Source organism: Papaver somniferum, chromosome 2 (assembly GCF_003573695.1).
Source record: "Papaver somniferum cultivar HN1 chromosome 2, ASM357369v1, whole genome shotgun sequence".
Classification (NCBI taxonomy): domain Eukaryota; kingdom Viridiplantae; phylum Streptophyta; class Magnoliopsida; order Ranunculales; family Papaveraceae; genus Papaver; species Papaver somniferum.
This window is the reverse complement of record NC_039359.1, coordinates 143,726,578-143,749,166: the sequence shown is the minus strand read 5'-3', so window position 1 is coordinate 143,749,166 and position 22,589 is coordinate 143,726,578.

Here is a 22,589-nt window from a genome sequence, read left to right as displayed (position 1 = left end):
ATCAATGCATCAAATTCCCTCACCCCAATGGTGTAGAAATCATAAAGGGAGATTGGGTTGAAGGAAAGAGATGTTACGAAACTGAGATAGAATCTTGCGAAGGAAGAGCAAATAAGAAGGAAAACTGGCGACATAAAGTCAAGGATGTACAAATAAAAGAGAAGTTGATGGTGGATACAATCGAAAAGAAAGAAGAAGAAATCTTACAAAAGCAATACTAGCTCAGGGTAAAACGGATGAACATACCATCACCAAGGAAGCAGTAGCAAAAAATCATAAAGAAGCAGAGGAGGGCAAAAGTAATAAAAGCAAGAAATGTATGAATGATTAAGTTGTTGTGATAATCTCGCAATAAGTAAAATTCTCAAAAATACATTTGATTGAACAACAAAATTGAGATTGCGAAATTCAGATACAATGTTATGAATTGCGAGACTCTCGCAGAGATAATGAATTTTACAGAAAATAATCAAAAAAGAATGACAAAAGAGAAAGGGGCGAACCTTTATGGCGTATACCCTAGTTCGCGAATAAAATTTCTCAAAAGGCAAATGTAAGACCTAAAGTACGTCATACTAGGGGGTACCTGTTGCGTGACTTAGGGAAAGGCTACACCGCCACCGGAACCTGAGTCATGGAGATTTAGGGTCAATAAAGCCCATCCGAGAGAGGCACCTTGGATTCTCAACTTAAGCATATGACTTAGGTTGGGCGACTAAGGTAATAAGAACTCTCCCAAGGAGTGCAGATCTGATCAAGGCGCCGAGGTACACGGTTGAGTCAAGAGTGCCGAGGGCGTTTGAAGCGTTCTTGCCATTCTTGACAAGTCTTGGCTTATACTACACTCGGCCCGAAGAAAACCCCACTTAGGGTGCAGTCTCGTAACCATAATCCCTATAGGTAAAAGGGATAAGAGGCTGCGAAAACAACTGGTTTTTGTTAAGACTGGATGGGAGGATCTAACCTTGTATGGTAGAAATACGCCTCCTTGAAGGGGCAACCAGGGGGAAGATAAGGGCGGCACCCTCCATTAGGGAGATGATAAGTGTCTTAAGACGCAAATGTCATGAGGCTTATTATTCGCAAGGATAATTAAGGCTTGTCATATTTGTGCAACATTGCTGAAGAGGCAATAATACAAAAGAAAAAGATAATATGAGATCAATGGGTTTTCGCATGAAAGTGCGAAGACGTCCTGCGATTTCATCGCAAGACGGCAATGTCATGGGGCTTTATTTTCGCAAGAATATTTAGGCCTGTCATATTGTCGCAATATTCCTGAAGAGGCCATAATACAGAAAAAAAAAAGTTAAGGCAAGATCAATGGGTTTTTGCATGAAAGTGCAAGGACGTCCTGCGATTTTGTCGCAATGACAAGAGGTGGCATAATAAGACCTTTAATTAGGAAGGAAAAATAAGACCACACAGGGATGAGATTTTGAAAAGAAACAAAATTCACTTCGCAAGAACTTGCGAAATTGTACAATAAGAAAAAGTTTATGAAATCTCTCATTTGGATTCAAATAACAGAGGCAAGTATGGGAATGTATGAAATTAGAAAATGCTATTTGTCTCCATATAAGAGATTTACTCAAAATATTCTAGAATTAATGATTATATTGATTAACTGTATTTCAAAGAAGAATTGTTTTAATTAATGCAGGTCAAAATGAAAGAAACACAAATATACAGAAAGAAGAAATAAATATACAAGTGCTACAAAGAATCAAAGAAGAAATAAAGACTATTTCTTGGTTAATCCTTCATTATCTTCATCAGACTTATTTCCCTCTTCATCTGCGTCAGAATCCTCATCACCATCAGAACTTCCATCACTATCGGAGATAATCAAATTGGGAGTGTTCTGTGGGATATCCTCTAAAAGACAAGGATAATCAGAATGTGGGATATTATGGTCATCACAAACCATCTGGATAGTTTGATTGCGAAAATGCGTAGCATCATTCTTAAAATTTTCAATGGTGATTTTTATTTGATTCTTCAATCTAGAATACTTGTCGTTGCGAGAAGAAATATTCTTTGTGAGTTCCTCCTTTTCAGCTTCAAGTTCTTCAGTCTTTTCACGATATCTATTTTCAGAAATCTATAAGAAGCAAAAGATTAGTAAAGAAGAGCAATTAGCAACCTTCTCTGTCAGAAATCATGTCTCTAATCAAGGTTGTATGTTCAACTTGGAGACTAACATTTACGCCTAAATATTTTCTAGCATCATCTAAGATTTTCGCAGCCCAGGCAAATTCTTCCTTACTACTTATGAGAAGACGAGAACGAATTTGATTTTCCCTTTCACAGAGTTCAATATTCTTGCGGTTAGCTTCATCTCGATCAAGTTGAACTTCAAGGAGAGCCTCTTGGAATTTAGCCAGAGCCTTGGCACCTTGATCAGAGATACGATCTTTATCATCTATGAGACTGCTAATCTTGGTTCTCAACTCATTGGTTTTCTCTTTGGAATCAATAAGGAGGCGTTTAAATCTGTTAACTAAGCCTAAACTGGATCTATGATCAATTTCTAAGAGGCGAAATTGTGATCTAAGTTCATTTAGAGAAAGAGATGAAATTCTATCATTAGAAAAGCTATTTAAGGAATTGTTAAGACGTTCAAGAAGGGTATCATTATCCAAGGCATTAGGAAATGAACGAAGAAGGGTAGCTTCATCAGAAAGATCATAAATGTCTGCAAAAAGGATCATTTAAATAAGATAAAACAACAAGATGAATGAATAAAGAGAAAAGTAATATACCGTAAAGATGATTATTAGCTTGTTGAAGACTAGAAATTTTGTTCTTGTAAGAGGAAGAATCAATTTCTAATTGTCTATTCTTCTCGCGAAGACCTTTAACTTCAACTTCCAATTCTTCATTCCTTTTGCGAAATTGAAGATTCTTCTTTTCAAGAATTTCGCGTCTTCTCTCTAGATCTGAGGCAACCGCAAAAGAAGCTTTTCCAGCCTGCGAAAAGAAATAAAAAATATTAATATAGAAAGAGATTTTGAGTTATAACAATGAAGAAGTAAAAAGATGAAAGTATACCAAACTATTGAGAGAATGAAAGAAGTCGGGAATCACTGATCTAGAAACTCTGCGAAGAGAGCTATCACCATCTAGTAAAGGGACATCACAGAGGGTAGCAAGAGCTTTCTAGGTATTTGCGAACTGGCTATCTCCCATTCCTTGTAGAGAATCAGAAAAGAGGCCAGAAAGCTTAGCCATAGAAGATTCGGGAGGAGAATTTTCAGTTCCAGCGAGATCATCATTATCCCCATCATCCTTGTCACTTTCAGAATTCTGGTTAGGAAGAACATTTGATGGAGAAGAAGAACGCACTTTTCTTTTCTTTGGAGGAGGACCAGTTGGTTTTTCTCTGCGAAGAGCACCTTTACCTTTATCGCCAATCTTCGCAGCATCAGCAGATTCCTCTACTTCAGCAATAATCTTCGCATACAGATAGAAGTAAGAAATGGGAGCATGGGAATGACAGTACTATTTAAAGTCATAAGAGAAAATTTCTTACTTCATCTGTATATGAGCGAAGAGCCAACAGAGTACTAGATTTCCCAGTCCTGTTATAACTATCTCTTAGTTTTTGGATCTGCGGAATATCGCAAGAGTTAGCGAACATAATAGTAAAAATCAATGAAGAAGTATAAAATGAGTTAAAGGGGATAAATATACCTCCTTGTCCTTTTCGGTCCAGGAGAAAACCCAAGGTTGATATGCTGCGAGATTCGCAGGAAGGATGTTTGGTCCAACAATGTAAGGACCCTTTAGCATTAAAGGAAACACGCACCATTTTTCATCTTTGGATTGGCGAGGAGTTGTGTTTTTACCAGAATTCCAGTCAATATCTTGCATAAGAATTTTAGATTCATCAATATTATCTTTTCTTCTTAATCGAATACCCCAGCGAGTATTCTCTTTCTTCATGTAAGTTCGTAATTTTCAAAGAAATTCGCTACTGTATACTTCTCAGCAACTATTTCTAGGTTTGCGATTTTGGATCCCTAAGTTCACTGGAGTAAAGAGATCCTCTACCAGCACCACAATTAGCGAACTCTAGCATTAGACGGATACAATCCCCACTTAGTTGGAAAATGGCTCGCGAAAATCCCGGATGAGCGAGAATTTCATAAAATAAAGGAATGTCTGGGTTATAAAGAGGAACAGGGAGACCTGCGATATTTTGACCTAGCGAAATTATGATTGATTGATCATCACAATTTTGACTAGAGAAAAGCTTGACAGAAAGAATTGATTTGGCATTCACATCAGGAATGGGGGAGAGTGTAAGACCTTTATTAGCAAGATCTTTTTGGACGTCTTGAAGATTCTTCTCATATATATGACCACTTGGAGCCATGATTGAATAAAGGATATGGGAATGTATGGAAATTAAAAGAATTGAAGGAAGAAAAAATTAGCAGCAAATTTTGCAGAAGAATGACAAAGTTGCAGAGATAAGAGAATAAAAGTAGAAGAGAAAGTAAAAAGAAAAATGGAAAGAGGGAGGGAGAAGAGTATATAAAGAAAATTTACTTCTCGAAGAAATAAACACCATTAAGACGAAGAGACGTGAGCGGTTGAAAAGTAGCGGTTACAGAAGACGTGTCAAGAAATAAGTGGAAGAGAGAGAGTACGTGTGATAAATGTGGAATATGAAAAGATAAGGAGTTGCGAAATTTCTCAAATCATTCTCTACTTTGCAGAGAAGATTTGAGAAGAGGCAAGATGTAGGATCAGATTCTCGCAACAATTGTGTCTCAGCGAAATTATCAATGGAATTGCACAATAGCGTCGCAGAACAGTTTCAGAAAACAACGTCAGCAAATATCATGGGAAAGATGTGATAGTCTTGCGAAAATAAGAAAGATTGCGAAGTCAACATTTGTAAGGTTGCGAGAATGTCGCAAACCATATCCGAAAATAAAGGATAGATTAGCTGTCATCCATTATGTATTTCCCTTATAAATAGTCATTCGAATTGTAAAGGAGAGAGAGATCTTTTTTGAGTGAGAGATGAGAAAATAGGAGAGAGAAAGTTGAGATAAGAGATCATTATTGATTTATTTATTTTCCTTGTAAGAATATTCAGAAATTAATCAATAAAATTAAGAGTGTAAACCTAAAAATAGGCTGATCAATGATAAAATCATACTAGGGGTGTATTGTAAGATTACCTGCAACTATATAATAGATGTAGGATCTAAATATCGCACAAGTATTTGTAAGTGTGCGAGATTCATAAAAGGATGTGCGATAATGTCGCACGGAGAATAGGAAATAAAAGGAAATATGAAATATGAAATAAAAGGAAATATGAGTTGTTATCCACTAGGGAGCATCCTATATAAAGAGAAAGGTAGGAGAGAGAAAAGGGACTGGTATGATTATCTTCTTATTCTTCCCCAAAATCAATAGAAAGAGAGAGAGCTCCAAATACTCATTAATGGAGTCTCAATGTAATTCATATGTAATTCAATGATCATAGTGAAACCTAATCCCGTGGATGTAGATCAAATTGATCGAACCACGTAAATCTTGTGTCTTATTTTCTATTTTCATTATCTTTATCTTTATTTTCATATCAAATAAATTTAGATCTAGAAATCATAGTCATGATAGTACAAGGGGTGTGTTGTAGGATTTCCTGCAACTACATATTAACTTTAAGTTTCTTGCCTGTAGCTATGCTACGAATTTCCACTGCACCATGAGAAAACACATTAGTAACAATAAAAGGTCCGATCCATCGTGACCTTAAATTACCCGGAAATAAATGCAAGCGAGAATTAAACAAAAGCACTTTCTGCCCAATGCAAAACTATTTCCTAAAAATCATGTTATCATGAAAGGCCTTCGTTTTTTCCTTATAAACGCGTGAGCTTTCAAATGCATCATTGCGAAGCTCCTCTAGCTCTTGGATTTGTAACTTCCTTTGCTTTCCAGCCCCATCCATCTCCATATTGCATTGCTTAATAGCCCAAAACGCCTTATGCTCAATTTCAACAGGTAAGTGACAAGGTTTATCATACACAAGCCTAAAGGGAGACATCCCGATAGGTGTCTTGTATGCGGTTCTATAAGCCCACAAAGCATCATTAAGTCGCATGCTCCAATCTTTCCTTGTTGGGTTCACCGTCTTCTCTAGAATGGATTTCACCTCCCGGTTAGAAACCTCGGCTTGTCCATTTGTTTGGGGATGATAAGGTGTTGCAATCTTGTGCGACACATTGTACTTCTTCAACAAACTTTGCAAAATCCTGTTTTTGAAGTGAGAACCCCATCGCTGATTATGCTCTTGGAATTCCAAACCTTGCAAAGATATTAGCTTGCACAAAATCTGAAACCACTTTAGAATCATTAGTTGGGGTGGCTTTAGCTTCCACCCATTTAGAGACATAATCCACAGCAAGCAAGATACAATAATTCCCATGGGAGTTGACAAAAGGACCCATAAAATCAATACAGCATATATCGAAAACTTCAATAAATTGAATAAAAGTTTGTGGCATTTGATTTCGGGCACCTAGATTGCCTGTTCTTCGGAACCTATCACAAGTTGTACAAAATATATATGCATCTTTAAACAAGGTTGGCCAATAGAAACCGCTTTCAAGTACCTTGTAAGCGGTTCTCTTACTCCCAAAATGTCCTCCGCAAGCATAGGAGTGACAAAAAGACAAGATAAAATTAAATTCAGATTCGGGAACGCACCTTCGTAATACTTGGTCACTACCTTGTTTCCATAAGTATGGATCATCCCTTATGTATTGGTTCCCTAACCTCTTAAGTTTGTCCCTCTCAGCACGAGACGAGTTCTTTGGGATTTGTTTAGACACCAAGTAGTTCACAATGTCGGCATACCATGGTTCTCCAAAGGAAATTGAGAATAGTTGCTCATCCGGGAAACTTTCACGCAATGGGATAGCTTCCTTGTCCACAGCAAGACGGCTCAAGCGATCCGCAACGGTGTTCTCAATTCCTTTATTGTCCTTGATTTCAATATCAAACTCTTGCAAGAGTAAGATCCATCGAATAAGCCTTGGTTTCGCTTCTTTCTTCATTAGCAAGTACCTAAGTGCTGCATGATCAGAAAAGACAACAACTTTTGTACCAATTAGATAAGAGCGAAACTTTTCCAAAGAAAAAAAAATAGTTAATAACTCTTTTTCAGTGGTTGTGTAGTTTTTTTGGGCATCATTTAACGTTCTAGAAGCATAATAGATAGCATGAGGTATCTTCCCCACACGTTGCCCAAGAACCGCATAGTCACTTGCATCACACATGAGCTCAAAAGGCTTGCTCCAGTCCGGTGGTTTAATGATAGGGGCTGAAATCAAAAGTTCTTTCAAACTATTGAATGCCGCCATACACTTTTCATCAAAGTTAAAAACCACATCTTTTTGCAATAAGTTGCAAAGTGGTGATGCTATCTTGGAAAAGTCTTTGATAAATCTACGATAAAAACCTGCATGACCAAGAAAAGAGCGTATCCCCCTCACCGTAGTGGGAGGGGTTAGAGCACTACGGTGAGGGGTTAGAGCACGAATAAGGTCTATTTTAGATTTATCGACTTCCAAGCCTTTAGAAGATATTATATTGCCTAAAACTATGCCATGAGTTACCATGAAATGGCACTTCTCCCAATTTAGCACAAGATTTGTTTCAACACATCGTTCAAGAATTAGTGACAAGTTGTGTAAGCAAAGGTCAAATGAATCACCAAGACACTAAAGTCATCCATAAACACTTCGATTATTTTTTCAACATATTCTGAGAAGATACTTACCATACACCTTTGAAAGGTAGCTAGATCATTGCACGAGCCAAAAGGCATCCTTCTGTAAGCAAAAGTACCGAAAGGAAAAGTGAAAGTGGTTTTCTCTTGATCCTCCGGTTGTAGGATCAGAATCTCGCAACAATTATGTCTCGGCGAAGTTATCAATGGTATTGCATAATAGCGTCGCAGAAAAATTTCAGAAACGATGTCAGCAAGGATCATGAGAAAGATGTGATAGTCTTGCGAAAATTAGAGAGATCGCGAAGTTAATATTTGTAAGGTTGCGAGAATGTCGCAAACCATATCCGAAAATAAAGGACATATTAGCTGTCATCCACTATGTATTTCCTTATAAATAGTCATTCGAGTTGTAAAGGAAAGAGAGATCTTTATTGGGTAAGAAACAAGTAAATAGGAGAGAGAAAGTTCAGAGTAGAAATCATTCTTGACTTCTTTATCTTTCTTGTAAGAACATTCAAAAATTAATCAATAAAATTAAGAGTATAAACCTAAAATGAGCTGATCAACAATGAAATCATATGAGGGGTGTAGTGTAGGATTTCCTGCAACTACATAATGGCGCTAGAAACAGGGAGATTGAAGATCGAACGTTGAAGATTGTTGATTAAGAAGATTCAAATCAAGAAAGTGATTAAACAAATCAGTGAATCAATTACAGGAAAGATGAATAGAATTAATGAAAATGGCAAAAAATTGGAGTGTAATATGATAACAAAAAGTTTGGTTAATGAATTCCATGAAAACATCAAAGGAAGAATACATAAACGAAATTTTGAAGGAAAGAAAATTATGGCGGTAGAAAAAACTTCACCCTTGAAATATTGGGAAAAGCAAAGAATTGCATTCATGGCGGAAGAAATACCAAAAGAAAATTTGAACCATACATCTCCGTTGGTCATCACAGTGCCTATTACACGAAAAGAGAAGGAGACATCAATAAAATCCACAGGAGAATGGATGTTGAACAGAACTTTAATTGATACAGGAAGTTCAGTTGATATAATATTTTATCACGCATTCCGGGGAATGGGATTTAAAGACGAAGAAATTTCCAGTTCAACATATTTTGTTCACGGCTTTGGAAAATCCACAACAAAACCTAAAGGAGAAATAGTGGTACGAATTCCACTTGGAGAAATCGAAACACATGTGACATTGTGCGTGGTGGATATGGAATCGCCATATAATATGTTATTAGGAAGATCATGGATACATGCGATAAAAGATGTGGTATCAACGTTGCATCAATGTATTAAATTCCCCACTCCAAGTGGAATAGGTGAAATCAGAGGAGATGTTGACAATGCAAAATTATGTCATCAAATTGAAGTAAGGCGTTATGAAGTACAAGCAAAAAAGAAACAATTTCGCAGAAAATTGGTAAAGGAAGCAAAGAAGGAAGAAGAATTTAGAGTATATATGATAAGGGCAAAAGAAGGCAAAGGAATACCCAGCGAAATTTCGGAAGAACGGGAAGGACCCATAAAAGCAATTAAAGAACCCACACCAATGGGAGAACCTAAACCCAGTTACACTGCCGCAAAACCAACAAAAGAAATAAATGTTGGGACTGTAGAGGAGCCTCTAATGTTGAGAATTGGAACCAAAATGGATATAGAAGAAGAAGAAAGAATTGTCAACTTACTGCGAGAATATAAAGATATTTTCGCAGGAAACATGGATGAGATACCAGGAATAGATCCAACAATTGCTTGCCACAGATTGGAGATTAACAAAAGTGTGAGACCATTTAAACAGAGAATAAGAAAAATCGCAACAACTTACCATTCCCAAATAGAAGAAGAATTACAGAAAATGCTGGAGGCAGGAATTATAAGAGAAGCTAAATACCCAGAATGGATAGCGAATATGGTCATTGTCCCAAAGAAAAACAAAGGAATCAGGATTTGCATAGATTTCACTGTTCTAAACAAAGCTTGCCCCAAAGATAGTTTTCCATTACCAGATATTCCTCAAATGGTGGAATCCGCAGAGGGAAATGATAGGGTATCATCTTTAGATGGGTACAAAGGTTATCACCAAATCTCTCTCGCTGAAGAATATCAAGAACATACTGCTTTTTTTGCCCCTAGAGGTTAATATTGTTACACGAAAATGCCATTTGGTTTGCGAAATGCGGGAGAAACATATCAAAGAATGGTAGAGAAGGTGTTCGCAAAATGAATACACAAAACATTAGAAGTAGACGTGGACGACATGTTAGTAAAGAGTAAAGAGGCTAAAGACCATGTACAAGACTTGAGGGAGATTTTTGAACAAATGCGGCAGTATAACATTAAATTGAATCCCGAGAAGTGTACTATTGGAGTTGCATCGGGAAAATTTTTAGGCTACATTGTATCAAAGGAAGGAATATAGGTTGATCCAGAAAAAGTGCAAGCAGTTCGTGACATGCCAACACCAGCAAAAATAAAAGATGTACAGAAGTTGAATGGGCTTCTAGCTTCGCTGGGGAGATTCATTTCGCGATCATCAGACAAATGCAAATATTTTTTCGATATACTCAAGAAGGGTGCAAAATTTAAATGGAGTGATGAATGTGAAAATTCTTTTCAAGGAATTAAAGAACATCTTATGAATACAACTATTTTTCAAAAGGCAGAACCAGGAGAAGAATTATTGATTTACCTTGCGACAACGTCGCATGCATTAAGTGTTGTGTTATTGCGAGTAGACGCAGGAGTGGAGAAACCCATTTATTACATTAGCAAAACTTTTAATACCGCAGAGAAGAATTACTCAAAGATTGAAAAGTTAATCTTAGCATTAGTTTATGCATCATTTAAGATCCACATATACTTTCAAGCACACAAGATAAAGGTATTAACAAAAGTACCAATTGAATCAGTGATGAAGAATTCTAAAAGATCAGGAAGGGTGGAGAGATGGAATGCACAAGTAGGCCATTTTGATATTAAATATAAAGTTTTGTCTTCACCAAAATCACAAGTTGTTGCGGATTTCTTGACATAATTTCCTTTAGAAGAAGATGAAGCAGTAGAAGAAATGATGGATGTAGAAGAAGAACATGGAGACCCAAAAGATTTATTAACAGAACCAAATAGATGGGAAATACTGGTAGATGGATCATTAAATGGAAAAGGAAATGGAGTTGGAATTGTTTTAATTTCGCCAGAAGGAATAAAGATGTCTTTTTCATTCAGATTGGAATTTGCATCCACTAATAATGAAACAGAATATGAAGCTGTGATACATGCATTAAAATTCGCAATAGAAATGAAACTAGAAAACACCATGATCACTAGTGGTTCGCAGCTAGTTATTCGCCAAATAAAAGGAGAGTATACTAACATGAACCATCCCTGAAGAAATACAAGAAGCTGGTTGAAGAATTGTCAGCGAAAATCCCAAAAATAAAATGGAGGCACATTTCAAGAAAGGATAATAGACTCGCAGACGCTTTTTCTTTCATCTCAAGTATGATGACAGATCCAACTGCGAGATGCATAAAAGTACAAACACTTCTGTCACCATCAATCAATAAAGAAGAGGAAGATGTGGATGTGATGGTCATAAATAATGAAAAAGAAGAACAAATAAATAATGTCGCAGACTGGAGAATGGAACTTCATGCATATTTGGCGAAAGGAGAAACACCAAGAAATAGATTGGAAACACACAAGTTAAAAAGCCGAGCAACAAATTATGAATTAAGAGATGAGTTGTTATACCGAAAATCCTTTAGTGGACCATCACTCAGATGTTTGACACGAGAGGAAGGAGAAAGGTGCTGAAAATGTTACATAGTGGAGATGCTGGCAATCATAGTGGAGGAAGATATTTGGCACATAGGGCAAAAATGCAAGGTTATTACTGGCCATACATGCATGAAGATGCAAAATAAATATCAAGACGTTGCGAAGACTGTCAGCGGCATGGAAAGAAGATACATGCACCAGGAGCACCATTGTCATCTTCAACCACTGTGTGTCCCTTTGGAAAATGGGGATTAGACTGTGGGGCCATTTTTACCAGGAACTGGACAAAGAAGATACTTAATAGTCGCAACAGATTATTTCACAAAATGGACAGAAGTGAAAGAAGTACAACATATTCGCGACAAAGATATCTTTACATTCATATTCGAAAATATCAGTTGTAGATTCGGAATTCCTGCACAGTTGGTATCTGATAATGGGAAACAGTTTGAGGGGCAGAACATAGAAATGTTACTTAATGCATTCAAGATAAAGTGTGGAAAGTCAACTCCTTTGTATCCACAAGCTAATGGGAAAGTAGAAGCAACAAATAAAACAATTGCAGATATATTAAAGAAGAAATTGGAAGGACATCACAGATCATGGTGCGAACAAGTACATAATGCAGTATGGGCTTATAATACAACTAGAAGAGAAGCTACTGGAATGTAACCTTTTTGTTTAACATACAGAGTTGAAGCGGTGTTACCAACAGAAGTTGCTATTCCGACAACAAAAAAAAAAGCTTAGGAGAAAAATCTTAGTGCGGGTTTAATTTTAAACAAACTTGATGAATTAGAAGAAAAAAGAGAAAAATCTTTACAACATATGGAGAATTATCAGTGAAGATTAGCTCGAGAATATAATAAACGTGTCAAAATACATGAATTTCAACCAGGAGAATTAGTTCTGCGAGAAACACCAATATATCAGCGAGAAAATGGTGGAAAATTAGCGAAAAAATGGGATGGACCTTACATCATTAAGGAGATAGTTGGAACATGAGCTTATAGATTAATGGACCCAGAAGGAAGAGATGTTGGTCATAGATTAGACAGACCATGGAACAGATTGTACTTAAAAAGATATTATCCGTAAGAAGCTTTGATAAGTTATGAATTATGAAAGAATAATTGCAGGATTATTCATGACAAAACAAGATCATGATGTGCGAAATTTTCGAAGAGAACAGTGACATAAAAGAAAGGGGCGAACCTTTATGGCGTACACCCTAGTTCGCGAATAAAATTTCGCAAGAGGAAAATGTAAGACCTAAAGTACATCATATTAGGGGGTACCTGTTACATGGCTCAGTGAAAGGCTATATCGCCACCGGAACCTGAGTCATGGATATTTGGGGTCAATAAAACCCATCCGGGAGAGGCACCTTGGATTCTCAACTTGAGCATATGACTTGGGTTGGGCGACTAAGGTAATAAGGACTATCCCAAGGAGTGCAGATATGATCAAGGCGCCGAGGTTCACGGTTGGGTCAAGAGTGACGAGGGCGTTTGAAGCGTCCTTTCCATTCTTGACAAGTCTTGGCTTATACTGCACTCGGCCTGAAGAAAACCCCACTTAGGGTGCAGTCTCTTAATCATAATCCCTATAGATAAAAGGGATAAGAGGCTGCGAAAACAACTGGTTGTTGTTAAGACCGGATGGGAGGAGCTAACCTTGTATGGTAGAAGTACGCCTCCTTGAAGGGGCAACCAGGGGTAAGATAAGGGCGGCACCCTCCATTAGGGAGCTGATAAGTGTCTTAAGACGCAAATGTCATGAGGCTTATTATTCACAAGGATAATTAAGCCTTGTCATATTTGTGCAACAATCCTGAAGAGGCAATAATACAAAAGAAAAAGATAAGATGAGATCAATGGGATTTCGCATGAAAGTGCAAAGACGTCCTGCGATTTCATCGCAAGACGGCAATGTCATGGGGATTTATTTTTGCAAGAATATTTAGGCCTGTCATATTGTCACAACATTCCTGAAGAGGCCATAATACAAAAGAAAAAGTTAAGACAAGATCAATGGGTTTTTGTATGAAAGTGCAAGGACGTCCTGCGATTTTGTCGCAATGCCAAGAGATGGCATAATAAAACCTTTAATTAGGAAGGCAAAATAAGACCATATAATAAAACAAACTAATTATAAGCATTCATAACAGATTATTTTTTGCAATAAAGATAATGAGAGGCAAGTATGTGAATCGATATACAAGAAGCATTATCTTTCTTATCAACAAAATATTAAAAGAAAAAGTTGACTCCAAAGTCGATTGAAAAATGTAGCTCTCAAAAGTGATAAAAATAAGACAGCTCAAGAAAACAAATCTAGAAAAGAAGCTCAAGCTTCAATATCAATATCAGTAACAGGAGATGACAGAAATTCTTCGCCAGCATTCTCACAAGATTCTCCTTCATTTCGGCTTTGATCTTCGCCATGACTAGCATTTTGATTATCGCCAGCAATTAATTGACTAGCATCTTGATTATCGCCAGCAACTACTTCTTCAGGAGAAATTTCTTTATCATTCTGATTAACACCAGCAGATACTTCTTTAGAAGGAACTTCTTCTTCATTTTCCAGGAAATTATCCTCTGCATCGCTTTCATAATCATAATCACTATCAGCAGGACGAGGAACTTCATCATCATCTACTTCTAAAGGATCAATTTATGTAGGAGGAAGAGAGTTGGACAATAAAATGTCATTTACAAGGACTTCAGCTCGGCAATGAACTTGGTGAAGAAGCGCTCTTTGATGATTCCTATCTTGAATATCCTTAAAATAAGCAAGATAATCAAGTTTTCTTTCTGCCCGGTTGCGAGAACCAGTAAGGGTAGAGACGAGTAATGCATTCTCTTTGCGAATTTTAGCATATTTATCCTCCAGATCAGAAATAGAAGTTCTTCTCAGACTCTGCGAAAAATAGAATGCAAAATTTTATTAAGATAAGGAATTCAGAGAGATATGACAAAGGAAAGATAATTAAGGCAGTCAAACTATTATGACTACCTTCCTTTTGCGAAATAAGGTGTTGAATTAAGGATAAACAACTATTTTCCCAATGATCCATTGCGTAATCAAATTTATCTCCAACTAAACCTTTAAGTCGAGACTGAAGATTTTTCTCTTTAGAAACAAGGAAGGCATTTTTCTTCGCAAGAGAAGAATAAGATTCTTCTAATTTGGAATATTGTTCTTTAAGCTGATTTACCTTCACACTTAAAGCAATTCTACCTTGAATGAGTGTATCTCTTTCAGCGATAGATGATTCTGTTACTTCTTTAAGTTCATTTCTTAAAGAGCGAAGAGATTTCTCTTGGTCAGCACATACTTTTTGAAGAATATTAAGTTGTTGCGAAGATATCGCCATCTTGTTTAAATAAACTCGCTTCTCTTGAGATAAGGTTTTATTCTCATCTGATAAAGTTTCCATCCCTAAATTAGCTTTGGTTAAAGAATAAGAAAGACGAGATACTTCATTACTTAATAGATCTTGTCTTTGAACTAATTGGGTATTTTCATTGGTAAGATTATTTATTTGATCAAGAGAATATGAATAGAGGTTATATAATTGGTTATATTGATCAATTAAGACTTCTTTATCAACACGGGATTCTTCAACAACAGATTCAAATTGATATCTCTCCATTACTCGTTTCTGATTTAATGCTTAACATGCGAAAGAGGGATTTAAAGGATAATTAAACATGGGAAGGATAAAACCGTCGAAAAGGCAAATTAAATACATAGATTAGGAAATCATACCTCTTAATTCATCATTCTTCTTGCGAAGATTGTCACGATCCAACAAAACATTCTGAAGTTTCTGACTTTCAAGACGAAGAGCATTACATTCTTTTTCTAAAGCTATCTGCGAAGCAGCTTTGTCGGAACCCAAATGCTTGCTCAGAATTTCGCAAATATTAGACTTGATGGGATCATTAGAAGACTTCTTGCCATCATCCAGAATCTCAGATAAAACCTTGAAAGCAATATCTATCCCTTCCACGGTCTCTTTCGATAAAGGAAGAGACTTAGGTAGAGAACTAGTAGAGATAGAAGGTTGAGAAACATTCTCAATGGGAAGAGAAGAGGTTTCATTCGCAGAAGGAACCACAAGGGGAATTTCAGTCATAGAAAGATCAACTGGAGAAATGAAATCAGAGGAAGCATTTTCGCGAGTTGGAGATAAAGGTTTATCTTGCGAATATGTCGCAGGAGATTTGGAAGAAATGAAGTCAGAGGTAGCGTCTTCACGAATTGGAGACAAAGGTTTATCTTGCGAAGATGTCGCATGAGATTTAGAAGAAATGAGTAGGTGGAAGGGAACAGAAGTTGGAACAGCCTTGAGGTGGCGATATTTCTTGTAAGGTTTATGAAGATATTTATCACCCTGCAAATTACAATCTAGATAAGAAACAGAGGCAACAATATTGTTATTAGAAAAAGATAGTGTTTCTTACTACCTTCTCATTCACAGACTTTCTTTTATGTACGACAACTTTATGCTGTGATTTGGGATTGTTAGGATTCTGAACTTTAAATTTAGTGTTGGAGCCGCTTTTGCTGAAATAACAAGAGTATGGGAATCACATAAACAACATCACATAAGGCAATAAACAAGATTAATTTCAAATATATCAATTTCAGCAAAACTCATAAGGAAGAAAAGAGAAGACTAACCTTGATGAATCCATGAAAAATGATAGCAGGGAAATTATCTCGAAGAAGATCACGAACTATGAAGAACTAGTTTGAAGATGAAGAAGAATTTAAAAAGATTAAAGAGGAAAGAAGAAAAGTTGCAACAATGGAATTTGCAGAAGAACGATGAAGTTGCAGAGAGAATAAAAAGAAAGAAGAAGAGGGTGAAAAGAAATATATATAGAGGGAATTTTTCCTCGAGAAAATAAACATGGTTAATACGGAAAGATTTAAGTGGTTAAAAAGTAACGGTTACAAAAGATGTGTCGAGAAATAAATGGAAGAAAGAATACGTGTGATAAATACAGAATATGAGAAGGTAAGCGGTTGCGGCATTTCTCATATCATTCTCTACTTTGCAGAGAATATATGAGAAGAGGCAAGATGTAGGATCAGAATCTCGCAACAATTATGTCTCAGCGAAGTTATCAATGGTATTGCACAATAGGGTCGCAGAACAATTTCAGAAACGACGTCAGCAAGGATCATGAGAAAGATGTGATAGTCTTGCGAAAATTAGAGAGCTCGCGAAGTTAATATTTGTAAGGTTGCGAGAATATCACAAACCATATCCGAAAATAAAGGACAGATTAGTTGTCATCCACTATGTATTTCCTTATAAATAGTCATTCGAGTTGTAAATTAAAGAAATATCTTTCTTGGGTAAAAAACAAGTAAATAGGAGAGAGAAAGTTCAGAGTAGAAATCATTCTTGACTTCTTTATCTTTCTTGTAAGAACATTCAAAAATTAATCAATAAAATTAAGAGTATAAACCTAAAATGAGCTGATCAACAATGAAATCATATGGGGGGTGTAGTGTAGGATTTCCTGCAACTACACCGGTGCTATCACAATCTGATTATAACCTGAATAACCATCAAAGAAGCAATAATAAGAGTGTCCAGCTAAACGTTCAAGCATTTGATCAATAAAAGGTAATAGAAAATGATCCTTCCTAGTGGTGGAATTCAATTTTCTATAATCAATACAAACCCTCCAACCGGTTTGCACACGAGTTGGGACAAGTTGGTTCTTATCATTCTCCACCACCGTCACACCTGATTTCTTTGGTACTACTTGTACCGGGCTCACCCACTTGCTATTGGATATGGGGTAGATAACACCCACGTCCAAAAGCTTTAGTATCTTCTTTTACACAACTTCCATCATAGGGGGGGGGGGGGTTCAAATAACGTTGCGCTTCCCTTGTAGGCTTTGCATCGTCCTCCAAACGAATCTTGTGCATACATACGAGAGATATTATACCCTTGCTATCAGTAATTGTCCATCCTATGGCCGTCTTGTGCTTCCATAGCACCCTTATAAGTTTTTGCTCCTGTAATTCACTAAGCTTGTTAGAAACAATCACATGTAAATCTTCCTTGTCACCCAAGTACAAGTACTTTAGGTGATCGGCAAGAGGTTTCAATTCTAACTTTGGAGATTTAACAATTGAAGGTACAATCTTTTCATCACTGCATGGTAAAGAAATAAAAGATATATTATGAGTTTCCGGGCATCCTTGTAGTAAATTAAGATCACCAAGGGCTTCCTTGACTTCATTACCACACTCTACACCATTATCCATGGATGTAGTCAAAACGGTTTCCAAAGCATCATCACCATTTAATTCAAACACTTGTTGTGCCAATGTATCCATAACATCAATGGAGAAAAAAGAGTGGACATCACTAGGATATCTCATCGTCTCGAAAATGTTGAAACGTATTGTTTCTCTATCAAACTCCATAGTTAGCGTTCCCTTTTCCACATCAATAATGGTTTTCGCCGTTTTCATGAAGGGAATCCCAAGTAGCAATGGAAGAAACGAGTCCGGTGAACCTTCATTCGTCTATAACACACAAAAGTCAGCTGGGAATACAAGTTGATTAACATGCACAAGAACATCCTCAACAATACCCATTGGGTAAACATTAGAGCGATCGGCTAATTGCAATACAATTCCATCCTTTTTAAGAGGACCTAACTCAAGTGAATTGTACATAGATGCAGGCATAACATTAACGGATGCACCTAAATCCAATATAGCTTTGTTAAATGTGGTGTTACCGATTGTGACTGGAATGTCAAAGCTACCGGGATCCTTACATTTCAGTGGGAGTTTGTGTTGTAATATTTCCGAAGCATTCTCCCCCACACTTAGCACTTCATTGTCTTTGAGCCTTCGCTTATTGGTACACAAGTCTTTCAACACTTTCGCATACTTGGGAACTTGCTTGATAGCATTAATGAGTGGTATGTTCACATGAATCTACTTTAGAACGTCTAAAATCTCCTTTTCTAGTTCTGCCTTCTTAGAACTTGCAAATCTGCGAGGAAAAGGTAAAGGAGGAACATAAGTAGAAACCGGAGGTTTAGAGTTAGGAATAGGTACCTCAGATGTTTGGGGAATTTCATCCCTCTTCCTACAAAACCGGCTCCTTTGGTGTTTCCACCTTGCCCGAATCAGTAACCTCAGGTTGCACAAGTTATGTACCACTTCTCAACGTAATAGCATTGAAACTCTCTTTTGGGTTGATAGGTTGAGAAGGGAGTTTCCCACTATTTTGTGCCTTCAACTTGTTAATATCAATCGCCATGGAGCCCATTTGTGTCTGCAACTCCTTGATAGCACTCTTAGTTTCTTGTTGACTTTCTTTAAACATGGTAGAAATGCCTTGCATAAAATTTTGAAGCTTTGCATCGATATCGGAACCTTGATTTTGCATCGACTGTTGTGGTTGCTGAAATTGTTGATGTTGCGGCTGGAATTGTTGTTGTTGTGGTTGAAATCCACCCGAACGGTTGAAAGTTGGTTGTTGAACCGCTCCTTGCTTGTTTGCATAGCTAAAGTTGGGGTGATCTCTCCATCCCGGATTGTAAGTGTTGGAGTAGGGATCATACCGTCTTTGCTGATTGGGAAAGATCGCACTAGCTTGCTCTAAATATTCACCATATGAAGGTAAAATAACCGCAACCATCTTTTGCATCATTTGTTCCATGTTATCCATCCTTTGATCACGGTGTGATGATGACTCCGTAACTTCATGCACTCGCCTAACCATTGGTTCACCTCTTGTGTAGAATTGTTGCGAGTTTGCTTCCATAGTTTTTATCAATTCGGTAGCTTGGGCCACCGCCTTGTTCACTAGTGCACCACCACCCGCTGCATCAAGAAGATATCTATCACTAGATTGGAGACCTTCGTAGAAGTATTGGATTATCATAGCATTACTGAATTGATGATGTGGACAGCTTGCCACCAATCGCTTGTATCGCTCCCAACATTCATACAAAGATTCTCCCACGTTTTGTTTCATCCCACATATATCTTTGCGAATTTGAGTAGCCTTTGACGCAGGAAAATACCTCTCTAGAAAGAGTTTCTTCAACCCGTTCCATGTAGTGACGCTTCCAGATGGAAAAGAGTACAACCAATCCTTAGCGTTATCCATCATAGAAAATGGAAAAACTTTCAACATTGCACCATCGGCATCCGTCTCCGCTGGAAGCATGGCCTTGACAATGGTAATGAATTCCATAAGATGCTTGTTTGTATCTTCATTCACCATGCCATGGAACTTTGGTAACTCTCTAAGCAACCCCGTCTTGATCTCGAAGGTTGGGTTTGTCTCAATACACTACCGTTGTGCATCAAGCCTATGAGAAGACAAGTCCTTGAGTGTACGATTTGCATCACCCATTGCTTATTCTTCTTATTCTTCTTCTTCTTCAACTAGTGGTTCTCCTACAAATGGAACCTCTTGTTCTTCTCCTAGTTGTAACTCTTCTTCCACTTCCAACTCTTGTTCTTCCGTCGTGTCTTGACTTGGTTGGAGTATTGTGCCTCTTCGAGTAGCTATCCCGCACCTTGGATAATTCCAATCTTTAGAAGCCAGGGATTAGGTACCTGAAAACAATTCTCGCAAACAAGTAAGAAACAAAACAAGAAACAAAAAGCAAATATGAAAGCAAAAATGATGACAACAAACTAAAAACTTAATAACAAGCCGTATGCCTCCCCGGAAGCGGCGCCAAAATTTGATCGGTTGTCAGCCGAGAAAATATAATTTCACTTTATCACTCAACTAGATATAAATATAGTACGTGATAAGAAAGAGTTCGTTCCCACAGAGAGGCTTTTGTTGTTATCAAATTTTTCAGATTCTTAAGTAACCAGGGGGGGTTTGTTTTATCTAAATTAACAAAGCAATAAAATAATTTTAATAATCAATAAGGAGAAGATATTGGTCACGGGATAGTATCATTCACAAACATGTATTTTCATCAACAACTAGAATTGAAATTTTAATCTCTCATTTATCTTGATCGCAAGAGTATCCCGTTTATTTCCCGATTTTATCACAAACAACATCAAAAGATGCTATTGTGAAATCTACCTAGAAAACAACCTAAAGTGTAAAAGCACAATTAAGTTTAACTCCCTAAGAGCAATAAGTTCTATGAAATAAGACTAATCAATGCAAACAAACGTGTAAAAGCACTAATTCGTTTTAACAAAGGTTATGATTCATATGCAATTAAAGAGATGTATCACTACAAGTAATAATGGCACTATGCTACTTGCAATCAGGAATTATCACTTTTTCGTATAATAACCCTAATCTAGCAATAGAGATGAAGACTAATCTAATTGATTCTGGACTCAACCAAACTAGCATTCAAATCATATGACAATATTAATAATGAATCATAAACAATAAAGTATTGAGACAAAACTAAATCATTGAATCAAATAACATGTTGGAAATCAACTTTATCCCATAACCAATAATATAATTTAGCTACTCATAATAATGAAGTTCATCATAATCATAATCACAAATAAATTGAAGAAGATGAAAAATAGACGAAAAGCAAACCCTAATAGAATCGCCGCTCTCCAAAGTTCCAAGTAAAAATACGTGATCAAAGAAAGTAGAAAACTTTTCTTTTTGTAGCTCTTCTTAGGTCAATTCTTCAAAAGCCCATCACCAAGAAGTCCACCAAGCCCATGTGTGAAGAACCCATGTAGAAAATATGTCCAAAAAATGTCGCCGGAAATTGGTCAGAAATCGGCCGGAAAACATCTCATGTAACCGGCAAAGTCCGCCTGGTTACCGGTCAAACCTAACAGTCAACCGTTAAAGTTAACCGCTGACTAACGGTCAAACTTAGTGAGTCAGATCTGAGTCATGGTCTAGTCGGGTGAGTCAGTTCTAGTCAGCATCTGACTAGTCTTGCCCAAAGCCTGAGCTGTTGCTATCTTGCACATGCCAAAATTGTGTTGCACAATGATTGTGCTTCACCACCTTAGTCACAGCCATTGTGGCACTGCATCATCCTCCACGTGCAACATCAGTTTGCAACCCACAGACTGCAATCAAGAAGCAACATCCTCTCCATTCCTACAAGCATGTGACCCCATGAAACTCACAACAACAACAAATTAAGTCACCACCATCTTCCGTTGCAGCTGCACTGCAACACAACACAACCAACACAGGAAAAAATCTCAACTTCAGAAACCCATTGTCTCAGCACCACAATCCTTGCTCTCGACTGCACATGCCACATCCAGTACTCAAATGCCACTTACACTGCAATCAGCTCAACACACATAACTCGATTCACTTCTTCATAACCATTGCAGTTTTATTTCCTCTTCTGTCTTGGTTTAACACGACTGCAATACTGCAATGCACCGACTCGATACATTTAGAAACTCCTCACACACTGACCCTTTGTGCACAACTAAAATCCATTTCTACAGTTCCACCTGCAATCTCCAGTCTAGTTGCACTCCTACTGCTTTCCTGTTCAGTTCAAGTCACCTGTTAACCTAACATTCATCTACCCATTCTTGAGCCAACATCTTCATAGTTTTCCATCATCTCAAACACAAACACCAGACAACTTTCTGTTCTTGGTAACAGCACCAGATCCATCTACTTAGCCAACCAACAAATACCCATTTCAGTTCATGCCTGCAATTCAGTATCGACTCAATCTTCTAGCCATTACAACTTGAACTGCATCTGCAATTGTTTCATATTCGTCACTCAACATAAGTACCACCCACTAGCAACAACTGCAACTCTGAATTACAGCAACGAGCCCCAAATCCTACATCTCATATTCACCACTGCGGCTATCCAATTCTTGCACAACTCGTCATTGCCTCAGTCCATTGCAGGTGCAAGACTGAGCATCACTTCGAATACCTCCAGCTCTATCTAACCATCCACTTCAATTTACAGTTTCACAGGCAACTGCAATTCCTGCAATGCATTTCTCAACCAGCTGCAA